Source organism: Piliocolobus tephrosceles, chromosome 8 (genome assembly GCF_002776525.5).
Source record: "Piliocolobus tephrosceles isolate RC106 chromosome 8, ASM277652v3, whole genome shotgun sequence".
Lineage (NCBI taxonomy): Eukaryota > Metazoa > Chordata > Mammalia > Primates > Cercopithecidae > Piliocolobus > Piliocolobus tephrosceles.
In genome coordinates this window covers 107,517,064-107,537,231 of record NC_045441.1, presented here as the reverse complement: position 1 = coordinate 107,537,231, position 20,168 = coordinate 107,517,064, and the positions used below count along the sequence as shown (strand labels likewise).

The window sequence follows — 20,168 nt, the reverse complement described above, 5'->3', positions numbered from 1 at the left end:
ATTCAAATTATAAACATTAACAAATATATTAGAAAAATCACAGAATGTATTTCCATAAACCATTCCCGGCAACAGTCTTCCAAATATTATGCTTATTTACCATATAAGCCATTACCATCATAAATTATTCATTTATAAGACCACTCTCAGTATAACTGACCAGAAGTTGGCTTGAATATTTACTGCAAACTAAGACACTCTCAATAAAACGTTCTTCGAAGTTACATAAAGAGGCCTTCAACTGTATATAAATGTAAAATGCAACCATAATTTGGAATATTAGAAAACACTTATAGAAATTTTATACTTTAATTACTTTCCAAGAAAGAAACACATACATTCATTTCTCTGAAATATACAAGCCTATTTGAAATTGAGTGAAAATTGTTCTTAGGCTAGAGAGAATAGCATGAATGATTTGATGCTCTTTAATAATGAAATGAATAGTTGTGAGGGAATCATGTTGCCATTCTTATGAATCTACTCAGATTTTAGAAAGGAGACTATTACTCTGATTTGTATCTATCTTCATATTTTAGTCTAATTTCATAAATCTGGTTCCTTTACTCAATTAAAACACATAATTCTCCAGCAGTAGTTCTCAACCTTTTTCCAACTCCACAGAGTTTATCTGAGCACCGCACATCCTTTAGTAATATCCTGTGTGGTTCAAAAAACAGACTCCTCCTCCAGAGATTCTTACGTCTCCTGCCTTATGAACTTCACTGGAGAATCATAATTCTAATACTGGAAGCATGTATGGTTAGAATGATGACCAAGGGCAGTTTTTACCATAGAGTCAAAACCTTATGGGAGAACAAAATGGGCAACTTGACAGTGAATTAAATGTCTATCTATCTGGGAACTTAAAAATTCCCATTAATTTCAAGTAATCATTTTCTATTAATATAGCCTTTCAAATCCCATATCATGGTTTACAAATTGCAAGTGATTACTACATATTCTCATTGATTATCAAAGATCATTTTCAAAAGTTACAGCTCTGGCTCTGCCACTGTCTGAGTATTCTTGGGCAAACTGCTTACTTCTCTGCTTCAATTTGTCAATTGAGAAACATAGAAGCTGAACACACTGATCTCTTGATCACCTTCCCTATCTTTAAATTACAAGAGTATGGATCCCTAATACATTGTCAACATGTAGAAAAACAATGTGTACATGACATGATATCAAGAAAAAAATACGGAAAGAATCAATGTAAGAACCCACTTCATTATGCCTTGCAATTCAGAATCTAAGCCAACTAAATAATATTTATCAACATCATTATTAAAATTTTCTTTTTCCAGAGAAACAAGTAAGAGAAGGCAGAAGGTATATCTTCAGTAGAAACATTCAGTTACAGTGAAATTAACCTGCAGGAGTGACATGGTTTGGATTTGTGTCCCTGCTCAAAGGGAGGTAAGATTAAATCTCTTCCTTTCTTTGCTTCGAGTTAAAACACTAGGGAATAAAAGAGAATATGAAAATTAACATGTTCTCTAATTCATAATCTCTGGTTCATGGCTATCACTGATCAAGAGAGAAAGAGGTTAGGAGTGTTCATGTGTTGTTGGAAAAAAGGATTGTGTCTCATCCTTTAGATAGTCGATTTCACTGACTGCCTTGTGTTTAGTACGATACTTCCATGCTTGCTCTGCTATGCCTAGTGCCCAGAGCGGGCAGGGGTCATGTGGAGGAAACCTGATATTTCAAATCTTGTACACTCTTCTTCTCGAGTCTAAATTTCATCCCATCTGCCAAGAGCCTTGGGTCCTCCAAATCTTGAGACTTTGGGGCTAGTACTGTGTTTTGTGTCATATTGACATTTAGGTTCCAGATTTTCAGAACTACAAAATCAGTTATTATTTCTCCATCTACTTGCTGTCTTCAAGAAATGTCTTGACATATTTGATCCACTATTGTTTCCTTGTCTATGCCTCTCCTTACACATATGTCTTTTTAAAATGTATTATTAATTTACCTAATTTAAGTGGAATTTCAAAAACCATAGAATATACATATTGAATCTGCATGTTGAACAAAATACGTTTTATTTCCTAAGAAGCAAACAAAAAAACTCCAGAAAATTTGACAAAATGTTCACTTACTAAATTTGAGTGTCTGGGACATTGGTGCTTATAATATTCTTGTGTATATTTTTCTATCTGATCAAGATCTTTCATTATATTTAAAAGTGAAAATTAATTTTGAAATAAAAGGGGTCTATTCAGTGCAGTAGCTCATTTTCTCATATTTAGAAATCCTTATTGATATGTGTTTGTGGGGTTTTTAAAGACTATATTTTAAAAAGGCCACGGCACTCCTACTAGACTCTTTCCCGCTTACTCTTGGATAATCAGTGAGAGGATCCAGGGGCCAGGCTCTACTTTTCTCCCTGGTTCTTTGCTTAGTATCTCTGGATCAGCCTGAAAATGCAGTAAGGAAGAGGTTCTATGCTTTCCATGGCATAACTCACAAAGGCCCTGTACTTCTTTCTTTAACCAAGTGCTGGTTATTCCCATCACTCTGTGTAACTCATATCCATCTAGAGACTCTGAGACTTAACAAAATATTTCCATTTTGATTTTCATATTTGACCCTTAACCAACCCCATGAGGTAGTGAGGAAAGGGATTTTCTCCAAGTACATTTCACTGATGCAAAAGTTATGTTAAAACACAAAGTGACTCACCCAGTGTCCCACAGTGAGTAAGTTTTAGTGAGGATTAGTATTCACACTTCACCTTCTCTAGGTGCGCATAGTCTTTCACTATACACTGGTGTTATGTGCTGCCTGCACCTTTACAATGTCTAACTAGGAACCTCACTCCTATTAAATAGGAAGTGGCTGATGAGAAAGGTATACTTTTAATCATTCTTTTATTTTCACTTTTCTTCCAGTCGCATTATTATTAGTAGTAGTAGTAGTCTATTTAGAATGTGGGAGTCAAGATAATTAGCTTACCACAGGTGTGCCTTCCAATATTCTTTTTCAAAGCACCATTCTATGTTTCTGTCTATAGTCACTGATGCTTCCACTTATTCCAAAGTCTTCCTACATAATCATTATGTGTGTGGAATTTCAGCAGTTATTTCCCAAGGCACACTAGAGTGGAATGCAATAGGCCTGACTGACTGGAAACTCTCTAAGTTGAAATTAAGTTATCTGAATAATGAAACTTCTTTATGGCATTTTCCAAAAGACTAAGTTTTAATGTTGTATGCCAAAACAATATCATGCAAATTTGTCAAAAGGTGAGATGCACATGATAATGAGCCTGTCTTCCAAGAGAACTTTCACAAATATTTTCACATTTGTACTAATGTAAAAAGATGTGAAAATGACACTACATCTTCGATTAAGAGGAAGAAGAATAAAACCATCCCCTAATGATTTAATGTCTTCTTTGCTCTCTGAGAAATACTATTCTAGGACTATAAACCACCCATTTTTCAATTCACTGTAATTTAGTTTTCAAACACTAAAATGGACACTAAAATCTGTCATTATTACTGACCAGGCTATGATCACACCTACTCAGTCATGCCAGAGCTGTACATTCTGACTCTGAGAGCTTAGTTATCTAGTTTTGTTTTTGTAGGCTCAATAAGTAATAGTTGGTCTTGTGTTTGTTCATTTTTAGTAAAATGAAAAATTAAATTCAGAAAATGAACACTCCCACACATTTGTACTTTTTGCACGTTAAACATGTACTCTGTGAACTGTATCATTTAAATATTTTTACTTTAACACTGTAGAAGTCATAACACAAACAAATAAAATTGAAGACGTCTTCCCAGTGAGTGTTACAACAAAACCCTCATTTCCTCTAGGCTTAAAGAGGACAAGGAACTGATCATGAACCCAGTGTTTATCAAAATAAGCAAACCTGAGGAAGATGACAAACAAGGAGTGTTGAATCCTTAGCTAAGTAATGGGCTGCATATTTTAGGGAAAATCATTTTTTTGTTTGCTTGTTTGTTATTTTGTTGTTGTTGTTGTTTTCTTGAGACGGAGTTTCACTCTTGTCACCCAGGCTGGAGTGCAATGGTGTGATCTCAGCTCACTGCCACCTCTGCCTCCTGGTTTCAAGCAATTTTCCTGCTTCAGTCTCCCAAGTAGCTGGGATTACAGGCGTGCACCATCACACCCAGCTGATTTTTGTATTATTAGTAGAGATGGGGTTTCACCATGTTAGCCAGGCTGGTCTTGAACTCCTGATCTCAGGTGATCCACCCACCTCTGCCTCCCAAAGTGCTGGGATTACAGGTGTGAACCACCACGCCCAGCCAGGAAAATAGTTTTAAACATATTTAAGGTAATGGTGATAACCTTCATCAATTTCAGAGTAAAGACTTCACAGAATTGTGCAAAAAATAAAAAGAGAGAGTATTTTGTTTGTGTGTCTCCAGAAAATCCAGAGTACATGGTAAACTGTGCTTGTTGCATATGGTCTTATACTACGTGGACTGTGTGTGTTGTATCCTAGTTTCCACAGAAACACTAAAGTCATTGAAGGAACTCCCTCAACGTTAGAGTGATTAGAATTCTACTCTGCAAGAACAGTTTAGTTTATAATATTTATTCCTGGTAGCTAAATAGTTCCTTCCACAGAGGCAGTTTCTTCACTTTTAATAAAATCAACTTATTACAAGCTGTGTTCCTTCTGCTGTTTCTCAGCACATATTTATTTCACAACAAGTAATCCTACCTTGTGAGTGTTAGTTTTTCTGGAGTAAGTCCATGACTCACTTTTTAATAAAAGAGTAACTTTTAATAATTAAACGACCAAGCCCTATTAAATGCTTAAATACTGTGATACAGATTATTCTTACACAAGCAAATAATTATTATTGGCTTATTTGACCACAATGGTTGTACAGATGCAATGTTTTCCTAGCAGGCCTATAAATATTTGCTATTATCTTTGTTTTGGTAACTACTCCTAAACAAGCAAACTATGGACTTTTATACAGTAAGAATGGCTTAAATCTGCCCCTAATAAATCTTCTTAGTCTTATGGTATATTTCCATACCATTTGAAAGAAAAAGCTGATATTGCACAGTTTTGAAATACACTGTTCTCCAAAGTATTTGCTTCATCAGCGATTTATTTTAACATCCACATCTCCCTCTCAAAGGGAATTGAAACTAATTATGTATTGTCCCAAATGCCTAGATACCACTGATACCATATGAATTCATATATTATTCAAAAAGCTGATTTTTTTTTTTTTACTTATTAATATGACTCTTAGGTAAACTGTATCTCTATTATAAGAGACTTTGCTTTACACCAAGAACAAACTCTAGCTATAATAGTTAAGGAGACATTATTTCCAACATATCTACAAACACTTCATTGGAAGGCTGCTTATTTCAGAAATTTTTAACTAAAAAACACAGTTTACTCCAATTCAGGAACAAAGTGTCAAAGGAAGATGAAAGAAGCAGGTGTCTGTCATTCTTCAGAAAAAAATAGGCAAAACAGTTTTCATCCTTAAAAACTTTACTCATATATAACATAAACCTTGATTTCAATTTAATATATCAAGAATCTTAAGATAATAAAATAATTTCTTATGACTACATCTGAAGGATTTTGAAGTCCTTTCACTGTACCATTTAGCCAGACTACCTGTGCAAATTATAATCATTCTTTTGTAATATTATAAAACTTAGGTAAAAGTGTTACAAAGTAAAACTAAAAGTAAGAAACACATTCTGGACAATGCTGACATCTCTTTAGAAAACAACTTCCCAAAAGAGCCAAGGGTTAAGCCAAGGAGCGGATACATGGACTATCCCAAACAGAGAGCCATACCTATCAGTTCTTGTGGGCCATCAGTCATAACTGTAAGAAACCACTTTCTGAAACAAGGTCTTTAAGTATTTAAATAAGTGACTAATATTCAACTTATTTTTCAAGCTTTGTTTTAGGGCAATATTTTCAGTCAAAAACCTTAATACTTGATCTGTGCTGCCCTTCAGAATTACCTGGGGGCTTACGAATGCCCAAGCCCTACCCCTAATGATTCTAAGTTCATGGGCCTAGGGTGGGTTCTGCACATCAGCATGTATTTTAAACCAAGATAAAGAGTTGAGAACCATTATTTCACACAAAAGGATATGACTATAGAATCATAATGCCTACCCCATCTCATATCATCACTTCAGTTATCAAGATTTTGCCTTGCTGCAGAAGGAAAATGCATATCTATCACACATTAAAAATGGCGTATGCTAAGATTCTCCACCTATCCATTGGAATGAGACCAAGTTCTCCAGGAGGCAATAAGTGAATGCTATTAAAGAATAAAAAAGCCTTCTTTCTAAGATGTCAAATATATATATATATATATATATATATAATATATATTATATATTAAGCCCAAGAACTGTTTTGAATTTAGTACAACAAAGATGGTTTTCTGAAGGAGTACGGTATACTGCAATTTTTCCAACTTTTCTCTTGCCAACACAAGGGCAGAATGCAGTCTTATTAATATTGGTGGTAAAAGAGCAGTAAGTTTCAACTAGGAAAGTGTACTAGAATTGGGAGCTTGGAATAAGGTTATAACTTGGAAAAACTGTCCCCTCTCCTATGATTCCAACACTCTCTAGAGGACCATATACATCACAAAGTCCTTTCCCTACCCTTATCTCTACCCCACTCTCTATTTGAGAATCACTCTAGGGTTAAAGCTCTATGCTGAAAAAACAAGATATTAGCTGCATGGCCCTAGGCCAGTTGGTTGACTTTTCTGAGCTCAGTCTTATCGATAAATAATAATGACACTTATCCCATATGCTTGAGCTGCTGATAAGCCAGGTTAGATCAATACATGAAAAACTTCATTAATTGTAAAAAGCTATGGTAATAACACTGTTAATATTACTAATAAAAACATCCTTTAATATGCATGAACTGTGGACTGAGAAAATTAGCTCCTTAAGAGAAGTAAAGATAGTCAATCCACATTTTAAACAAATTACCATAGCTTAACTAATTGAAAGCTGTCAGTCTCCTACAGAGATGCTAAATGTAGTCAAAAGGTAAAGACTTTCATTTATTCAACAATTAACATAAATGTACTGGGGGAAAACTATGTGCATGGCCCTGGGCTGAGGGATGTGGGGGCTACAGAGCTAAATGAGACACCAATCTTACCCTTAAGGAGCCTTCAGTCCAGTAATGGAGAAGAGGGTCATAAACACCTTTATTACAATTTTGAAATTAATGAGTCCTTTAGGAGAGATACAGTTAAACACTGCAAGTCCCAGATGAGGCGGAAATCACACGGGCCTTGCTTGTTGGGCAAGAGACATGGAGAGACAGGTAACATGAGTGAAGCCTGGGAAAAGAAAAATACTAGACAAGTGGACAGAGGCGCAAGTAACATATTTTGGCTATGGCAAAAGTTCCATATGGAAGCATGTAGAGAAAAAAAATCAATTTATTTTAATTTTTAAAATCAGTCATCCAAATTTGTTTAATGAAAGTTTACTGTCGTCCTGGAATTATGCTGATTGCTTGGGGTACAACTTAGAGCCAGCAGACATTAGACATGTGAATTGCACAAATAAATTACGAATTGTGGCAACAGCTAAAAAGGAAAGGGCATTGTGAGAAATAGGAAAAGCCATTGTAGATGGGGGTCTGGGAAGGCCTTTCTGAAGGGACAAACCTGAAGGAATATCTGGTATGCAAAAGACAAGAGGCAGAAAGGAACCCAGTGGCATCTGAAAGACTGAAAGGAAGTCAACATGAACTATAGAGGCAGAAAGGGGTGAGGGGAGTGGCAAGATAGTGAGGGAATTTCAAGCAGAAAACATGGCCTGTCAAATGCTACAGATAGAATAAGGACTGAGAAGAGCCCACTGCACTAAATGAGAAACATGACCTATCAGTCTCAAACCACTATTGTAGTAGTATTTACTAATTCTTCCAGGATACAGACCAAGATGGCTTGAGGTATCAGGCATATAGACAAGAACTGGATTTGACTACTAAGAGCTATGCTTAAATGTAAACTACAATGACCCAGAAATGAGAGGACTAGAATATAATCTGAATTCTTATAGAACAGTAAGTGTCATAAAATCAAAAGGCAAGAATGAACCAAAAATGGAAACCAACTAAAAACTGAGAAGCAGAGACATTTCAATTGAGTTTAGAGAACACATATTTATTCTATAATTAATCCTTCCACCACATAACACTCTTCCTCTATGCCCCACAGGCTCGGAACCTGAAGTGAGAAGACCGATGAGTGGTCTCTTACCATAGTTTCAGCATAAGCATGGCAGAAATGCCATAAGATTATGGAATTTAGGGAGATCATGAAAGATCATTTGCAGATTCCAGTTGACCATGAAAACAGTCAGGTGAAGTTGAGAAGGAGATAAGATACTACAAAGGAAAAGAACATAATTAGCAGATTAAGCACAATTATTATTAAGGAAAAGGACAGGGAGAAATGAAAATGTGAATTTCTGGTTTCAAAACCTTAGCATGGAGCAGATCTCCATAATAAAAAATTTCAAGATATATCAATATGTTGTGTAGGGTGGAATGAGTGAAATAGGTATAGCTGTTAGACTTGAAGTCAAGAATCAATGTGATTTCAAAGAACTGAAAAGAATCTCTACATCAGTCTGAGACTAGAAAGTCCTGACCTAGAAGGGCAAATAAGACACTAAAATCAGCTCCCTGTGTCTATGGGTTCCAAATCTGTGGATTTAGTCAATCAATATTTATATTTTGATATAAATCAAAAATATCCAGCAGTGGGGGAAAGGTGTTTGTAACTATCCTGAACATGTGCAAACTTTTTTTAAAAACTATTCCCTAGACAATATTAGGTATTATAAGTAATCTAGAGATGATTTAAAGTATATTAGAAGATATGCATAAGTTATATGCAAATACCATGCCATTTTATATAAGGCACCTGAGCATCCGAATATTAGGGTATGCTCAGGGGCCCTGGAACCAAACCTCCATGGATACCGAAGGAACAACTATAGAAGAGATCACATAGCTAGAAAGTGGAGCCGAAGGCATAAAAAGTCACAGCCATATCACACTCAACACCGTTTCACACAATGACTGATTGACTAAGGTACTGCTATTTGATTGTCTGCGACACCTGAGAATTAATATAATATCAACATCCCTTCACATCAACTATCCAGGACCCAGATTGGTAACTAGCTTCAAATTTAATGTTGAAATAATCAGAAGTTCTTGTAGCCCGAAATTGTTCAGTCTACTGTGAATTAGTCCAAACACATGTAGCTTTTATGGCAAAAATCAATATTATTCCAATCCTCTTTTTAAAAAATATTTTATTATACATACCTATTTTTTTATTTCATTGGGGTAAAATCTTTGAAATTTAATAAATTTAAAAGACAACCTTTTATTTAGAAATCAAAAAACAACTTATGTGTATTTGAATAAAACATGCTGAATGACTTGTTCTTGTTCTTTAAAATATGTAAAGCTAGACTAAAAATCAACTATCACAAATTGGCTAAAATACTGAAAACTTAAATATGTAAGAATATAGGTTTAATCTTCCATGTTCGGTAGTAAATATTTTTACACAAAACCATTTGATAAGACTTAAAAATCTACTGAATATGGGAGAAGCGTAATAATAAGAATTCAACTCACAAAGAATAGGAAGAAAATGGTAATTATTAATAATCACACCATTCGTTGGGTGTGTTGTTGTTGCCACTGCTGCCTACATTATCAGTCTCCTTTGTAATTATGACAGCGCCTTTGCAATGCTGAAGGAATATCGTGAAGATAACCTGCAAAGACAGGCCTACACATAAATGATACATTAATATCTTTTTCATAGACAGGGAATGATGGGCAGCATCCGAAGTATAATCTTATTATGATCACACTGGCATGAATCAATTATTCATGACAATTTCAGATGGTGGGAATCTTTTTTTCTCTTAAATTTCCTAATAGGAGTTCTCACAAGTTCTCATGAACCATGGAAAATATACTTAATTAAAGAATGTTCCAAAGCAGAACAAATTTCTCTACCCACTCTCTTCTATGGTTAACTTTAATGTAATTTTCACCCTCTAAGACAGCATCTGTGTGTTTTAGAAGAGATTTCCCTTGACTTCTGGGTATCTTGCTGCAGAACTCAGGGACCTGGAAAAAATCCAGCCTTTGGTGGAAAACTGTGGAGCATGGATTTGTCACTAACTCCTTAAAGACTAGTTAAAAAAAAAAAAACAAGGGAGGGGGGCAAATCAGGTACTGATTCTCAGCTTGCTAGAGAGGGATTTCCACCAGCCCCTCTCATTCTGATAGACCCCTACATGCTGTACTGAGCCTTGGATAAAACTGGAAGCAGGTCTTCCTGCCTTCTGCTGGCTGTGGCCAGCTAAGAGCTGAGAACCACTGCCTTCCGGAGCTTGCTCATGGCAATTGTTTCACATAGCTATACAAGTTACTCACGTTTGTGACTAGCATAGCAACTGATTTGCCCAAGCCTAGAAAAACTCCTTCTTTCCTGAATTCTTGGAATTTACTGATAAAACAATTATAAAATAGATACAGAATATTACTTTATGTTTACCAGAAATGGAGTCCCACTCCTTCAATGCCTACAGCCAGTCCCAGCATCATGGGTGTGAAACTATGCAGTTGCGGAAAGCCCTGTACTTATAAGGACTCCCATGCCTAGCTTAATGTTTTGCTGTTGTTCTCTTGAAATTCGTAACAATGTTTTAACAAGAGACCCTGCGTTCTCATTCTGCACTGCCCTCCATCTTCCAAATCACGTAGCTGGTCCTGTCTCCTACAGAACCTGGAGGAAGCTGAACGTCCTGGTCTACCCATAACCTGAAGCATCTTCTACAGGTGATTGGGCTCTAATGCTACTTTGAAGAGCTGGTACCCCACCCTGATATTTTGCCATATCATGAGATAATTTTCTTTTAAAAATATTTTTGTTTTAATATAATAAAATAATTCACTTCATGGGGAAGAAAAACACAGAAAAGAGAATACAGAATATTAAGTGGGAGTCCTCTTCACCCATATGCTTTCACTCAGCTTCATCTAACTCCCTAAAGGTAACTATTGTGAGGAAATGGATCTATATCTTGCATTAAGAAAAAAATAAACACACATGTATAATTTGATATCAATCTTTCCTTCATATACATATGTGTACACACACACACACACATACTCACATGTTTTTTTTTAATTATAATTTTGTATATCTACTAGACTAAATGGAGAAGACTCTTACAATAATGAAGACTAGTTCAAAAAAAATCTGTATTTTTTTCCCAGTTATTTCAGGGACCTCACCTTAGAGAATATCAAACTACTATTCCATTCATCCCCAACAGGTGACTGACATTTGGCCAAAGCAGCAAAGAACCAGAGATGACCAGACCAACTGGCTATTCTTTCTAAACCATTTGTCTTTCTTTTCTTTTCTTTTTTTTTCTTTTTTAGACAGGGTCTCCCTCTGTCGCCCATGCTGGAATACAGTGATGCAATCACAGTTCACTGCAGTCTCAACCTCCTAGGCTCAAGCTATCTTCCCACCTCAGCCTCCCAAGTAACTGGGACTACAGGCAGGCACCACCATGTCTAGCTAATGATTGTTTTGTGTGTTTGTTTTATGGAGTCAGGGTTTCACTATATTGCCCTGGCTTGGCTCAAACTCCTGAAATCAAGCAATCCTCATGCCTTGGCTTCCTGAAGTGCTGGGATTACAGGTGTGAGCCACTGTGCCTGGCCCCTCCTGAACCTTTAAGGTTCAATGAGGCATCTGAAATTCAAGAAACATTGATAAAAACCCAGCTTTAGCTATTATTGGCTATATTTGATTAAAAGAAACCTCTAGATCTCCTCTTCCCCGACTGTTATACATGGCAATTTTTATGCAGCCTTTTCCAAATATAGCACTTTTAGTTCAGGAGAAACTATTTCAGTCACTCATCCTCCTTATGACTATACTTTGAGCCTTTACCTTCCCTGAGGCTATTCCAACTCAGAAATCTTAAATTCATACTTCTCATTCTCATACTGCATCTTCTCTTCCCATATTTTCTATTTATCTATATATCTATACCTGCTTTATTTCTGAAACAACAGGGAACTTATGGACTATTAACCCCTCTGATGTTTTTTCTTATTTGTGATAGCCTGCTTGTCTTTATTTCCTTCCCTATACATTTTATAGCCATAGCTCATCACTTCACACCCTCTTTGGACAACATCCACAAATCATTTGCCCCACTGTCATTTCATCACAACTATCAGTTGTCCAAACTAAAACCTTGGCCTCACTCTCAGCACCTGTAATTCCTTTCACCCTATACGTCTTACCGACTACACCCCATAGAAAGCTGAATCCATCTCCTCCTTGTAATCCTACCTGTCATTACCCCACTCCAAGACACCTTCCTTTCTCAGAGGGATTACACAACAGTCTTCCAGTTGATCTCTTAATGCCTTCAGTCCTTCCCATTCCTACTTATTTTCTCAGTGTTTCAAGAGTCATCATCCTAAACTACAGCCAAACTAAAACACATTGTTGATTAGGTCACTACTCCCTTCAATACTTTCTATCTTCCCTTAGGTCTTTAACAGATTCTTTCTCTCTCATCTCTCTCCACGCCTCATCTAACATTTACATCCCAGTTTACACAAAACTTCCCCAGCTCTCCTGAAAACGGCCATGTCCTTTCTTACCTCTAGAACCGTAGGTGTGCTGTGCTTTGGGCTTTAACACCCCATCCTCAGCCCCTCCCATGAACGGCTTCAGTTGGTGGACGCCCTTTAGGTATCACAGACAACAGTTCTACTGGAAAGCTCTCTCTGGCCCTCTCCCCACATTAGGGTTTGTGTTATCCCATGAGAACCTACCACAACCTGCACTTCCCCACTGGAGCACTCATAATACACATTATCATATCACAATAAATTGTCTCTCCCACAAGACTGTAAACTTTGAATGAAGAACCCACACCCGTCACTGTATCTCCAACATAATGCAGTTGGTAAACCATTAACATTCAGTCTTCATGTAATCAATTTTTAATTTTGTTTTTAAAATTATACTTTAATTCCTAATTCACAAATTTCAATTAAACAACACAATCTGCAAAAACATAATTTATCTTTAAGTTCACAGAGTGTTCAGATGCAGGAAGTTTGAGGTTTGAGAACTAAAATTATCTAGACCACAGCATTTGTGGTCTTGATCATTAAATGTTATTTATTTCTTCAGTGGTTAGCATTTTGGGGATGATCTCTAAGCCAGTTCCCAAGCCTCGGCTCCTTCCTGAGGCTCAGAAACACTCTCAAATAGGAGAGGAATAAATCTACCTCCTCACTGTGCCCTTGTCCACCACTTACACTTTAATGCCATCTCATTTCCCCCAATAATGACCCAAATAATTTAGGAATAACAGGAAGAGATTAAAAACCTTTAACCAAAGAAGTAGGATATAGATTACAAATCAAATGTCATCGAATATAATAAAACTGAAAGGTAAAGTAATAGACTAGAATAATGATATTAATGATAATAAGACAACAATAACAACACACATTGTGCTTTATGGTATACAAAGCACTTTAAAAATATTCTTATCCAATCTTCATGAAAACAAATCCGATCACTTAAGCATAATGGAAAGTATCTAGAAAAACACAAAAAGGAGCTTTGTTTGGGGAAAACACAGAGAAGTATACATAGAAACATCCATAAATTGCAAAGCAGTCTTTTTCTTTCTTACTTCCATAAATTTCAAAGGAGTCTCTTTCTTTCTTACACTCTGCAAATTCATTTGTATATAACTTGTTATTTCACAACTCATTAAAATCCATGAGAAAATTCCAATTTACAAAATCAGAGAAGTAGAGGTAAATATGAGAACGAATTTATTACCAATTACAATCTTTAAATAGTAATGGACTTCATTATATATACCTTTATACGGATGAACAATATCTACATATGCAGTAGGACTACACATATCTGTTAGAAAGGCAGAGAATAATATGAGAAAGAAGAAAAGAGGAAAAGAAGAAAAGAGGAAGAAAAGGAAGACAAAAGAATGGGAGGGAGAGAAGGAAGGATGGAAGGAAAGTCCATCCAAGCTGGAGGGAGGGACACAAAAGGCAGGGAGGGAACTAAGGTTGCCTCGAATTTTTTTTCTTATGGATAGGCATGAAAACTAAGGAACATGGGATGCAAAAAAGGCCATAAAGAAAGTGTCATTTCTATTCACCTCCTCAGAAAATGAATGTTACACAGAGCACTACCATAAGAACTTCACTGAAAACTCTTCAAAGTAGCCTTATCAGTAAATGATAGTCAAATTTAGAACTTGATTGCCTTAATATCATAAAAGTCATCTATACATACTTCAAACTTGACATAAATAAACCATATGCAGCTTGGGAGTAAGAAGGGAGTTAGAAAGAATAAATGGAATACTGTAGTGATTTAGAATCTTCATCTCAGGACCTTAACATCTGAAATAATACAGGCAAGGTAGGTAAAGCATCTCTTCCCTCCCCCTCATTAATTCAATACACTTAAGTCATCATGCGTTTATTAAGCACAAACCATGCAGCAATCAATGTGCTGGTTATTGTTGTAGACAATATCAAGGGTGTCGGAAAGACATGATCTTTTGGATCCAGCCTGTCTGGACATGTAACCTAATGGAGCCATGATGAAAAAATAAAACAAAACAAGCCTTAGAACTAATAGTTGGGCTCAAGGGTAATAATAATGAAAACCAATAAATTCAGCGCATGCCTACTCATTTGGCTCTGTGCTAAGGAAGCATACAATATGCATTTTCTTGTATAATCATCAAAATGACAATGAGGCATAACGTGTTAGCACCTCCCTTTTAAAAATGAGATGTTAGAGCTCACAGAGGGTAGGTAACTGGCCTAGCATTAGTAGTAATGATGCAGCCACAGTCTGACTCCTGGAAGTCAGTTTCCATTGACCTCTCAGCCCCTGAACATTAAATGGTCAAAACAAAAAACGGCTCAAAATGAAATGGTTCTCCCCAATTTCTGGGCAGAAGCCAGATGAGGATAGAATAATGCAGCCTAAGAAGAAGTGTGTCAGGTAACTTGACCTCCATTCTAGAATACAGCCTAATGGTTGCCATTGACCAATGAGATAAATACAGGAGCCCATCAAAAATGACTTAGGATTATCCACCCAACCTTGAATCCAAACGATTAGTTTGATTTTGGAATAACTGACCATAAACATCCTCCTCTAAAACAATAATCAAAGCCATGTGTACTACAGTCACATAACTGTTTGTCCAACATATTGAATAAACAGAGAATTTTTCTGAGAGCCAAGTGGAGGAGGAAAAGACATTGAGCAAGGCAAAAGTCAGAATTACTTGCTTCCAGTATGTGCTCCCAAAAATGAATGAGCATGAAATATTAGGGGAAAACTCCTAGATTACCCAAGAAACATAATACGATAGCTGTATCTTCCAGTCTTAACTAGGTCATAGTTATCTAGGGGCTGGTTGATGGCCTTTTCCATATAAAGTGAATTCTAAAGAAATCCAAATTAACACTTACTGAAATGTGCCTTCAAAGGAGAGCTGTCAAATAAACTTAATACAAACCTTTCAATGCTCTTTCCTTACCAACAAAGTAAAAATGCTCTAAGTATATAAATAGAACACCTGAGTATCTGCTTTTCTTTCAGTATTTTACATGAAGGAGGCATTCCCTAAAGTGATTAAATGGTATGCATTAAAGGGTGATCTGCATTAAGTTGGCAAAGGCTAGGAAAAGAAATAATAGAGCTCCTAATAACAGAGCCTGTTGATGTGGAGAGGAAATGCAGATGATGCCAAGAGAAAGGTTTCAAGTAGCAGGATGAGTGAAAAGGCATGATACAGCAGCTCCATCAGGGTGAGCAACTGTGAGATGGAGAAGAGCTTGCATTCTACTGCCAATTAAGTGCTTACTATTATGAGAGCTAAAAACTCTTCAAAATGAATAAATGGGTTAAATAGAATGGGGATTACCATTTAAGTAGAGCATTCTAACTTTGCTTCAGATCATGGGAATTCTATAAAATCACAAAGGAGAGAATTAGCTGAACAAAATAGTTTAATTTAATGGGAAATTTATTTCAGAAGAGAAGCTAAGGAAAATTTCTGGAGTTAAGTAATGACATTTAGAATTAGGAGACGTTTATGTAAAAGCAATGTCCAAGGATAAAGTTAACTAATAAGAATTTTCAGAAAGACCTAGAAAAACCTGAGATAGAGACCTGAGGCACTTCATAAAGAGGAACAAAGAAAAATGTAAGCTCTCTATTGGAAATAATTAGAATAGTAGAATTTGACCTAAATTAAAGGAAAATATTACACATGCCTGACTGTAAGCACAGTCACACACACACACACACACACACACACACACACACACACACACTTCTTCCTACCTTAGAAATCCCCCCAAAGACTGAGATCGAAATGTTGCTTCTGTTGCTTCTGTTCCTTTTCTTGTCTAATTAAAACATGAAATGTTGCCTATTGCCTGTTATCAGTTTATGCATATTATGGGTTAAACAGAAAAATTAATATTAATTGATGGTGTCGCTTCACTGTAACATTTATTTTACTAAGTCAGAGGAATAGTGATAATTAAAACAAGGCATAGCTTCAAATTATATACGATACCATACATCCTAATCTGAGGGGAAAAGCCAAAGGCTTAGTTGGTGCTCTTAAAAATTCCAAAAATTCAAGCCACCGTTCAGAAATTAAATTATACACCAAAATATGTTCTGAGAATACAAAAGTCTTTTGAACTGTAAAAAGGATAAAAAGTCATAAAATAAAAAAAGAATATCCAATTATAAACTTTTTTTTCATAAAACCTTTATTGTTTTTAATTCTTTACTAATTTGGTTTAGAAATTTTTAAATAAATTTAAGTGGCTGGAATTGTCTTTTTAAATTTAAATTTCATAAGAAAGAGAACCAAAATGTGCATTCTCTGACCAGATAGTGTGGGGCCTATTTATTCGAAATGTTTGATTCCACATGAGTTTCCTCCTTTTATTTTTTACTTCCATAATGTATTCTCTGTAATAAGTTAGCAATTCAAGGGCAACAAATTTGAAATCCATACCCTGAAAAACCATAGTACCCCAGGCCTGCCACCTGCAATGTTTTCTAGGTGGACCAGCGAAAGCAGACTAAGTACAAACTTCTGTGTAGAGCATGAACCAAGTATGAGTTCAAGCAGGTAGTCTGTTAAGGTCAGGGTTAAAGTTCACAGAATAATCTGGAAATTATTCTCAGCTTGAATGTCCCTTATGAGGCCTGAGAATACACCCTTTAATTAGAATACAATTTCCAAAGCAGCCACTCCCTTGACTTTCCAGAGCTCAGTTATTCTCAGCAAAGTAAAAACAGCCTTATTACACTGACAGCTAACAGTCCCCTATAAATTATGCCTTGAGTGCCCCGCAAAGAAGGCAGCAGTCACCTGGCACAATGGAGACACGAGCTGCCAAGCCCTCACCACTTTCAAGAGTAAAGAAAAAGAAGTCACATTCGACCGCGTCTCTCTCCTTCACTTGTTGCGTATGCAGCTGAGCTGCCCCATGGAAGCTTGGAAAATGTGTGGGTTGTGCATTTGAAAATGTTCCCACACCCAGCCAGCCTCATTTTTCTGATGATCCCTCTATTCAGCCAAACTCACACTACAGTGGGAACACTAACATCAATTCCGTGAGAGCCAGCTGTCTGCCTCTTCCACGGTGCTCAGAGAGCCACACAGGACTCCTGGAATGGGAGCCAGCCCGGGCCTGACTCAACACAGATGTTCCCCTCCTCCCATGAAGCTCTGAGCCACAGTCTCCTTTTCCAGGGCCTATTGTTATTACAAAAGAGTTTCTGGGCCCCCAAAATGTGCGAGATGTTTAAGCAAGAGGAAAATACACATCTTCCTAACTTCAGAGTTCAGACAGACAGACATTAAATTACACAGAGATGGCCAGTGACTCTGTGGGGAAGGCCAAAGAAGGAAAGTCAGGCAGTTCTGAGAGTTTAGTATCAAAGGATTTGGAATAGCAGAAGCTACCACAATACAAAACTTTCAAATGCTATCCAGAATTGAGTCAGTTTTAAAGATGATATAAAATGTTCCACTTCTGCAAATCCAGATATCAATTTTTTTCTGTTGATCCAACAAAGTAGACTTTGTCTAGAAAAGCATGACTGGGAAAATGACAAAAATGGAGTTTTTGAAATTTATAATCAAAATTCAGAGTCAGATTTCACCCACCAATATTTGGAAATGCTTGCCAGCTTATGTTTCAGGCAGGAATGGCATTGCTATCTTTGGCCATTATCTTTTGTATATCCATTCATCTGTCAGTTTTCCCAGCAGCCCTTTCAGAGGGGGGTTTAAATTTCTGTATCGCTTCATTCCTTCAGTGAATATTAGTAAGAAACTAGACAGTTGTTTCCTAATGTTCCAAAGTCCCATGGGACAGGGTACATCATTATCTCAATAAAGAAACTCATGCAATTTACAACATATTTGATTTGATACCCACTTAACCAATTAAACCATAGAGTAAATCATTTTAATTAATTCTTTTTAATGGTACGGATTCTATGACTAATATGAGCTTAACCAAATAATATAAACACACTTAACACATTAGCATGACTCTCCATATTCTTATTTAATAGTGGTTTTTTTTTTTTTTTTTTGAGACAGAGTTCGCTCTGTTGCCCAGGCTGGAGTGCAGTGTTGCAATCTTGGCTCACAGCAAACTCCGCCCCCCCCGGGTTCATACTATTCTCCTGCCTCAACCTCCCGAGTAGCTGAGACCACAGGTGCCCACCACCACGCCCAGTTAATTTTTTTGTATTTTTAGTAGAGACGGGGTTTCACAGTGTTCACCAGGAAGGTCTCCATCTCCTGACCTCGTGATCCACCTGCCTCGGCCTCCCAAAGTGCTGGGATTACAGGCGTGAGCCACCGCACCCGGCCTAGTGTTTGTACTTTTTATTGTTGTTGTTCTAAGAAATCTTACTCACTCTTCCTACTGTGGGCCCTAGGAAAAGAGATTAAGGAAATAAACCAATTAAATGAAGCACACACTTAAAATTGTTACAACTGAAAAAACAAAGTGAGAAAACCATTTTGCTTCCCAACAGATAGAGGTAAAATTGTCTCTAGAACTTCTTCTAGTGCTCACTAACTCTGGTTGCTAGGAAATCAGAGATAAAATAGGCTAGTTATTCCACAAAATCATGTGTTTCACAATAGCAGAGTCAATATTAGATAAAAGCTAATCAATATATGTTTTTGAGATAAATGTTTACTTGAAATAATGTTTATTTGAGTCTTTGGATAAAGCTATATAAATCTTCCTCCTCACTAATTTCTGAGTCTCATTTCCTTCCTTCCTACTCCCTTCTCCAAGACCAAAGTGTATAAAAACCAAATGGTCCTAAAATTAACATAAAACATACTCATTTTTAGAGTTTTTGTTAGAAACCTGGAAATTTCCTTCAATAGTATTTTTATTCTTGTTGTTTATTTTCTCCTAAGTTGGACTCTTCCTTCTTTTTTTCTAATTTATTTTGTTTAGTTTTCAGTTAGAGACAGGCATTCTAGAGAGGAAAGAAATGTTCTAAGTTTCAAAGTAAGTGTAATGTGGAAGACAGTAAAGGGTCAATAGTATGAAATTATTTAAACTAAAGAAATAAGTTTTAAAAATAAAATAAACATTTGATCCCAGAAGTAAATTCTCCTCTACCCACTCTGAAAACCTGAGAAGGGAACATGGTACTTCGGTTACTCTAAAGGGGAATATCAAAAGATTTACTCTCTGTGCTCTTCCAGGTATGGCCTAGCAGCAATATTTGTACCTATGTGTTTGCTATGTCCAATAATTCATTGTATGGCAAATTCACCTTGAACACACCTAGGGGAACTTAGTGACCAGAACGTAAGCTCCAGGAGCTCGAGAGCAGAACGTCATATTGGATCAGCATTCTGATCAGCACCCAAAAGACATGGTATTGCAGGGCATTCAAAGAGTAACATGAAAATAGACCAAAGCTTTTGTA

General features: G+C 36.5%; 1 protein-coding gene across 3 annotated transcripts in view; it reads right to left on the bottom strand.

Moving 5' to 3' along the window:
* Positions 1-20,168, bottom strand: part of MDFIC (MyoD family inhibitor domain containing) — a 92,541-nt gene that overhangs the window by 50,662 nt on the left and 21,711 nt on the right. The window lies entirely within an intron of this gene.